Source organism: Peromyscus californicus, unplaced genomic scaffold (genome assembly GCF_007827085.1).
Source record: "Peromyscus californicus insignis strain IS unplaced genomic scaffold, ASM782708v3 Scaffold_11__1_contigs__length_118956290, whole genome shotgun sequence".
Lineage (NCBI taxonomy): Eukaryota > Metazoa > Chordata > Mammalia > Rodentia > Cricetidae > Peromyscus > Peromyscus californicus.
Genome location: NW_026294402.1, coordinates 27,077,145 through 27,085,546, shown reverse-complemented (window position 1 = coordinate 27,085,546; position 8,402 = coordinate 27,077,145).

Below are 8,402 nucleotides of genomic sequence, written 5' to 3'. Positions count from 1 at the left end.
GAATAAGTGGCATCACTGAAAAAGTGAGTAGCCGAGCAAAAAAAACATGAAATGAATAAGTAGCCAGATACTTTTGCCAGCTTTCCAATGGGCAGGGCTGCAACCTGCTTTCTCTTTCATAAGCAACATGAGAAAATGTTAGGTCACATGCATACTCCCGTAACCCTTCCACTAATCAGCTCTGGTAATAAATAGTGTACCATGTGATTTGATTTTTAAAATAATTTTAAAAGATCAGTCAGTCCTCTCAGTGCCTTTGACCTCTCACTTGAGTGATACAGACGGAAAGATCGCGTCCCTTCCACGTTCAAAAGTTGAAACCTTCACACCCAAGGCGACAGGGCTGGGAGGTGATTTGTTTGTGAGGGTAAAGCCCTCACAAATGGGCTCCTGCCCCCATAAGGGTCTCTAGGGGTATTCAAATCTCCCTTGACCTTCCCATGTGATGCTGAGTGAGAAGAAAGCCTTCTATGAACCAGGAATTGGGCCTCACAGAACCTGTCAGAGCTCTGCTCTGAGACTTCCAGCCTCCAGTCTTGTGAAGGATAAACTCCTCTGCTTGTTAGCCACCCAGTATGTCACAGTTGTTATTGCTGCTCAAACATGAGGTGAGGGAGAGCAGGTGGAAGGTGAGACTGTACACACAGCAAATGGGAAACCACCTTAATGGAGCAATAGAGGGTACAGTTCTGTTCTTCCTAAGGGGACATGGGGAGCCACAGTGAGGCGGGGGGCGGGGGGAGAATGTGTGGATCAGTCCCTGGGCCTTCTATAAGAAGTTACCACAAACTCCATGCCTTTGAACAGCAGAAACAGGTTCTCTCTCAGACCCAGAGGTCAGAAGTTCAAAGTCCAAGTGTTGTCGGGCTATGCCCTCCCCATCTCCAAGGTCTGTGGGATGGTGCTTCCATGATTCCGTCCAGCTGCAGGAGTGCCTTGGCTTGCCGCACCTGTCGGCAGCCTTCTACTTCTTCCCGTGTATCTCTTCTGTGCTGTTATACATTTCTTCCTGGATCCGAGTGTCACTCTAACTCCAGAGGACTCACCTGAAGATTACTGGCTCAATTATCCTCCCAGTAAGGCAACATTCATAATTTCTACAGGTTCTGGAATCTGTTCACATCTTTCAAGGGGCCATGCTTAACCCACGACAAGACAAGAGGGCAGGAGAGCAGTTAGCATAGCAACTTATTAGGATGAAGTCCCAATGGAAAATCAGTGAAGTGATTAAATGCATGGATGTCAAATATGCCTTTTGAAATGATTTCGATTCCTGCAGTAGAAAATCTTGGATCTCCCCCTAAATTTTGTGTCAGGTTATTGCGAAAATACACCTATATAGACCGTTCCTGACTTATGGTGGTTGGTGTGGTTGTAGTATAAACACACCTATACAGACTATTCCTTGCTTGTGGTAGTTAGTGTGGTTGTTAACTTAGTGAGAGTAAGAGATATTTAGGGCTGGTTAAAGGCACCTGTGTACTTGGGTGTGCTTGGGGTGCCGGGAGGGGGTGTCCCAGAGAAGGGTGACATGTGACTAGTAAGAAAGATCTGCCCTAAGTGTGGTGAGTCTGCACCTTCCCATGGTGGGTCGCCTGAACAAGAAACCCAAGGGGAAAATCAGGGTGCATCCCTGCGGGCCTTTCTTCTTTCTGAGTGTGTCTGTCCTGGTGCTGACATCAGACTCCAACTTCTTCAGCTTTGTGATGTGGACTCAACACTAGTAACTGCTAGCAGATGACCCGGCTCCTCTCGTGTGTGTGTGTGTGTGTGTGTGTGTGTGTGTGTGTGTGTGTGTGTGTGTACATACACACACACACATTATATTGGTTCTGTCCTCTAGAGTAGTGGTTCTCAAGTTGTGGGTCATGACCCCTTTGGGGGAGTCACCTACCAGATATCCTGCATATCAGATATTTACATTACAATTTATAACAACATCAAAATTACAGTTATGAAGTAGCAATGAAATAATTTTATTGTTTTGGGGAGTCACCACAACATGAGGAACTGTATTAAAGGGCCACAGCATTAAGAAGGTGGAGAACCACTGCTCTAGAGAACCCTGCCTAATGCACAATGCAACTTTTTCCTGTTCATGCATGCATATTTATATATTTGCATATGCATGCATGTATGCCGATTTTACCCCAAGTGTCTAGTTGAAAGTAGATAGTCTTCCCTTTCCTAATTGTCTTACTCCATTTTTTCCATCCAACATTTTTAATACCTAGCTACATTATTATATTTTATTGCTTCAAAATGCTAATCAATATTGCATTGTATACAAATACAATATATTTTACTACTTGCCACTACATTTCCTAGGACGAACTCCTAAGATATTTCCATCTCTTTGAGATTACAATCAATGTGATAACTACTCATGATGCCATCTTGTTTGCTATGTAAACATTTCTGCTATGGAATTGCCTGATTATGAGGCATTTCTACAGAAAGTACAATAAAGCTAGCTTTCAAAACTGGCTGCACTAATACAGACTTCTCGCCAGAGGAGGCAGGGGGCTGGTTCTCATTTTCCCCTGTCTTTGTCCGTAGTCAGTTTAGTAGTATGACTTTTCCTAATCTTTGTCAATCAGACAGGTTTTTCTCTTTGTTTGACTTTTCTGATAATTGTTGTATTAAGCACTTTTCCACATACCTATTGACTACTTATATTTCCTTTTTGTGTATTTCCTGCTCATATACTTTTCCCAATTTTCAATTGATATTCATGCATTTCTTGCTTATATGCTAAATGTTGTTAGATTAAGCCTCTGTTTTTCATTCCCATTGTAAATGCATTCTATTTTCTCAGCTTTCTGTCAATGTTTCCTTGCATGAATTATTAAACAGAGATATTTCACTTTAATGTATTCAGATAAACCAACTTTTCCCTTTATGTATTGTTCATGGAGTTCTTAATATACCCAAGTGTCAAAAAATATATTCTTCCAAATTTCTTCACATTGGCTTTGCATTTTTATTTCCATGTTTACATGTTTACCTCACATAAATTCTTTACTTTCTTGAATGAACTAATTAAATAAGAATTTAAATCAATCCTTCTAAAGAAACTATGTTTCTTTTAGTAAAACTGTTATCTACTCATAAATGGCTAAAAGAAGAAAAAGATATCCCCAAATTGGCCAATGAAACAAGTAACAGTACCACCAAAGGGGCTCCAAACACAAAAGAACACAGACAACTCACTAATAAACCAGAAACAAAACTGAAGCAAAAAACCATTTTAATTTTCAAATTAGCAAAGATTGAGAGGTTGAAATGTTTGATGTTGGCAAGCAGCTGGAAGAGCAAGTCTTCATAAGCTACTGATGTTTCCTAAGCTGGTGAAAATAGTTTAGAAAGAAATTTGCCAATAGCTAAGGCAGTTGAGTTCTGCCTACATCCTTGACTTACTCCTCTGTATGGATATGGCTTATATAAATAATCGGGGCAAGTCCACATAATCAGAACAATGACTGATGAAAGGAGAGGCTGCTGAACGTTGGCATTTAAGGAAATCCCCATCAGGCACAGGCTGATGGCAGAGATCACCGAACAATGATCACACACAAGAATTGCGGATTTTGCCACTGTTAGGAAAATCCATTATCCAAATGTGCAGCAGCACCTATAAAAGCAGTCCTGGAGGGGGATTCAGAGTTACCGTGCTGTCGTGTGCAAATTGTACTCTCAAGAAAACATGTGCATTTATTTTCTTACTACGCAACTGCCCAGTCAAGTACAAAACATACAAAGAAGGAGAAAAATGTGGACCATTCACAGAAAATAATAATTTGACAGAAATTGTCTCTAAGGAAACCCAGACAGCAGACTTATTAATCAAAGGTGTTAAACCAAATAAATGTTCTAAGTGTGTTCAAGGAAGTAAGGGGGACCGTAAGCAGGAAGCTAAGGGGTAGCAGGCAAACAATGTATAAAGAGATAAGTAGCAAAACGTTATAAATTATCAAAAAACATCTAGAGTTCTGAGCTAGAAATTACAATAAGTGAAATGAATCTCACTCAAGAAATTCAGCGGCAGATTTGAGCAAGTCGGTAAAAGAAGCAGCAACTGGAAATTAAGGCAATCGAAACCCCGAGGGACCTGTGGAAGACCATAACCATACTAATATGTCTGTGAGAGTTCTAGAAGGAGAAGAGAGAAAGTCAAAGTGTATTAGAAGAAATAATGGTCGGTAACTCTTGAAGTCGATGAAAGACACGAACAACTAAGGAGCGCACCAAACCACAAGTTGAGCAGATTTAAAGAGATCTTCTCCAGGACCAGTGCAGGCAGCTTGTTCAAAGACAAAGCGGGGCTAGAGAGCAGTAGGAAGAAAGGTTCCAAGGGATCTTCAATACCTTAACTGCTGTTTTCTCACCTAAAACTGCAGAAGCCAGCAGGCACTGAGAAAATACTTAAAGATTGGGAAAACAAAACAACGCTCAACCGGGAATTCCAGACCTTCCCGAGCCATCTAGAATGGAGGGAAAATTCAGACCTCCTCAGATAAACAAAGCTAGTTGACCTGAAGTGTCCTTGGGCTGCAGTGAAAGTCTGTCAGGCAGTGACAAAGCCACATGCAGAAAACCAGAATGATTCCAAAGGTGACAGCATAGAGAACCTGGAAGTCAGAGCTGACCTTTGTCATTCTTAGTACGGCAGCTTGAAAAGTTGAACACATAAAGCAACCATTATCAATCTACGTTAACTGGCACAGGTCACACAAAGATAGAATATATAAAAGTGGGCCAGGCGGTGGTGGCGCACGCCTTTAATCCCAGCACTCAGGAGGCAGAGCCAGGCAGATCTCTGTGAGTTCGAGGCCAGCCTGGTCTCCAAAGCGAGTTCCAGGAAAGGCGCAAAGCTACAAAGAGAAACCCTGTCTTGAAAAACCAAAAAAAAAAAAAAAAAAAAAGAATATATAAAAGTAGCAATCTAAATCAAGCAGGCAGATGCCTCTGATGACAGGAGATCATGTATATACTGTTGGGATTGCATCAGTGTTTTTCACTGGATTGCAATAAGTTGAAGATGTTAACTGCAATGCTCAAGATAGTCACCAGAACATTCAGAAAGAATTGATTTGCTCCTTGAGAGCATCACCTCTAAATACTAAAACCTTGGCATTAGTGGAGGAATTGAGGGCCACTTAAGACAGAGAGAAAATATAACTGGCTATCAAACGTGAGTTTTTTTTAATCATAATCTAAAAGTAAGTATATTAAAAAGCATAGGTTGACAGAATGGACTTCTTAAGTGAGTCAACTATACAGTATCTGTAGGACAGTTTAAAGATGTAAATAGGTTTCAAAAGAAAGAGAAGAAAAAATATTGCATGTAAACGGTAGCCCAAAGAGAACTGGCGTGGCTACATTAACACTAAACAAAATAGACTTTAAGTCAAAAATTGTAATGAGGTAAAAATAAAATATGTTGATGAAGAGGCTAATCGGTGAAACAGATATAATAATTACAAACACATATGTACAAAAAATAAATAACAGATTTGAAGAGAGAAGCATAAAGCTGTAAACACAAGTGGAAGGCTTGTGTTCTCACTTCCAATAAAGAACAGAAGCATCAGTGTGCTGTAGAAACAGAAAACTCAACACCACACACCCCTTAGTCCAACAGACATAGACAGAACACCACCCAACAGCTAAGTATATCGTTTCCTCAAGTACACAAAGAATATTTTCTAAGGTAGATTATATTTAGGCCACACAACAAGTAGTAACAAATATTACAAAGGCTGAAGTTGGGTGTGGTGATGCACACCTTTAATCCCAGCACTCAGGAGGCATAAGCCTGGTCTGCGTAGCAAGTTCCATGCCATCCAGGGCTGCATGGTGAGACCCTAGAGGGGAGGAAGGGAGATGGAGAAGGACAGGGAGAGACACTGAAATCATACAAACCATCTTTCTGGTCACAGTGGAATGAAATTCAAAAGCAATAGCAGAAGGGTCAACAAGAAAAAGAAGAAATCACAGGGAAATTAGAAAATAACTTGAGACAGACAGAGACAGAAACACAGCACACCAAAAGCTACAGGTCTCGCTGACAACTCCTGCCACACATCAAAGAATTCACAGTGATTCTCAACTCTTCCAAAAACTGAAGGGAATTGGTCATAACTGAAACCAGTGTTGCTCTAATACTAAAGCCAAAGATACTATAAATGAAAACCGTAGACCGATATCTCTTACCAAGATTCACGTAAAAATCTTTCCCAATGTCCTTTATAACCTGGGTGCAAAATTTCTCAACAAATGCACTCTCATGGCAGATTCATTCACACGTTAGGATTACACACCATAACTGGGGGTTCCTTCCCAGAATAAGACATGCTCAATGTGTAAGAATCAATCAGTATAAAACTTTAAACGAGAGATGGAAACGTGATCATCTTGAGTGATGCAGAAAAGGCATTTGACAAAACTCAAGGTCCCCTTATTAGAAAAACAACAACAACAACAAAATTCAACAAACTCGGAATAGAAACATACTTCAAGATGATACAGAACACATGTGAAAACCCCACAGTTAACACGGTACCCAATGGTGAAACAGAAGATTTTTCTTCTAAGATCTGGATTCAAACTAAGATGTTAGATTTTGCCTTTTTTATTCTACACAGTTCTCAAAGTTCTAGACAGAAGAATTAGACAAGACAAATAAATAGAAAGTCAAACAAGCTGGAAAAGACAATTTTCAATTTTCCTCTTCACAGCTGACAGGATCATGTATTTAGAAAACTGTAGCTATCCAAACAAAAAAAAAAGAATAAAGCTGATAAAGCTAAGCTAATAAATTTAGCATAATTGCAGGTTACGAAAATCAAAACACAAAAATAAGTTTAAAGGGAACCTGGGCTATTGTTTTGCTAAATGGACGTGGTGTCAAACTGTCTTCTAAATGTTTACATTTTATACGTTTAGAATGACGCTGCTCTCGGATTTGGTCAAAGAACCTTCTGTTTGTGGGTGACGGTGGCTAATGAAGGGACTTATCACTGATCACGGTGTTCAGAACAGGTGGCTGTGCGGTGCTCCTCCCTGAATAGGTCATTCTGTCACTGTCTCCAGGGAATGTTGTGGAAGAGGCGTCAGACAGAATGTGAGAGCCCTGGGAAGAGGTGGATGCTATGAAATGGGTGTGACATGATGGCTGCACTTACGATCCTACAGCAGCTGTGGTAACCTGAACAAGATGGGGCCGTCACCAGTCCACTATGGACAGAGGAGGGCCTCCTGAGACCCTACCCCTCCCCACAGTTGCTGGGAGCAGGAGAATGTCATTTTCTTCAGTGGCATTGGCACTGAGAAGTTGCCAGGGACCCAGTAAATAACCTCTCACCCATGGTATGCAACTACAATTAGACTCCATGGGTCACAGTAAAGCAAATTAAAGAAGGCGTGAAAGTTATGGGGGGGAGGCTTGAAGGGGTTCAGTGGAAGGGGAAGGAGAGAGAATAATGAAGGGGGTGACCAAAAACATTATATACACTATGAAATTGCCAAAATAAAATATTTCAAAACAAAATTTGATTTCTGAACATTATTAGCAATCTGAAACAAAATTAGGGGGGTAAATTCTATTTGCAAGAGTAAAATTCTTGGGAAGAAGCCTAGCCAAGAAAGAGAAAGACTTGCTGTCTATCTACAGATCTATGAAGCATTGCTGAAAGATTATAGAGGCAACCAAGCAGAAGCCATCCTGAGCAGAGGTTTGCCTTGCCAGGCTGACTGGACTGAGAGGTGCCTGGGAGGTTAGGAAAGCATATCTCTGTGTCAGTGAAGGAGTTTACAGGGAGAATTAATGAAGGAAGACAGGACAGCACAGCCTGAACGTGAGTATCACTACCCCATAGGCTGGAGGCCTGCGGAATGATAGAGGAAAGGAAAATCTATCTATCTACCTATCATCTATCTATCTATCTCCCCATCTCTCTCCCATCCCCTCCCCTCCCTCCTCCCTCATCTCTCTCTCTCCCTCTCCCTCCCTCCTTCTCCCCCCTGCTTCCTGGATGCTGTGGGGTATAAGATATTATGCAGTGCCGTGCCCTCCCCACTATGATGGACTGAGCTCTCTGATGCCATGAGCTGAGCATAAATAATTTCTCTCTTAAATTGTCTGATGGGTATTTTGGCAAAGCAGTGAAATGTCTGACTAATGTTTCCGGTGTTCACAGAATAGAATGTTCGTTCTGCCCAGAATGATGCAGAGTTAATGTGATTCTTATCCTAATACCATGTTTGCAGAAATAGAAAATCGCAGGTGTGGTGATTTGTATCTGAAACCCCAGCACTAGGAAGGTGACAGGGGAAAATCACAAGTTTGAGGCTCTCCTAAATTATGTAGTGAGTTCAAGGCTAGCCTGAGCTACCTAGCA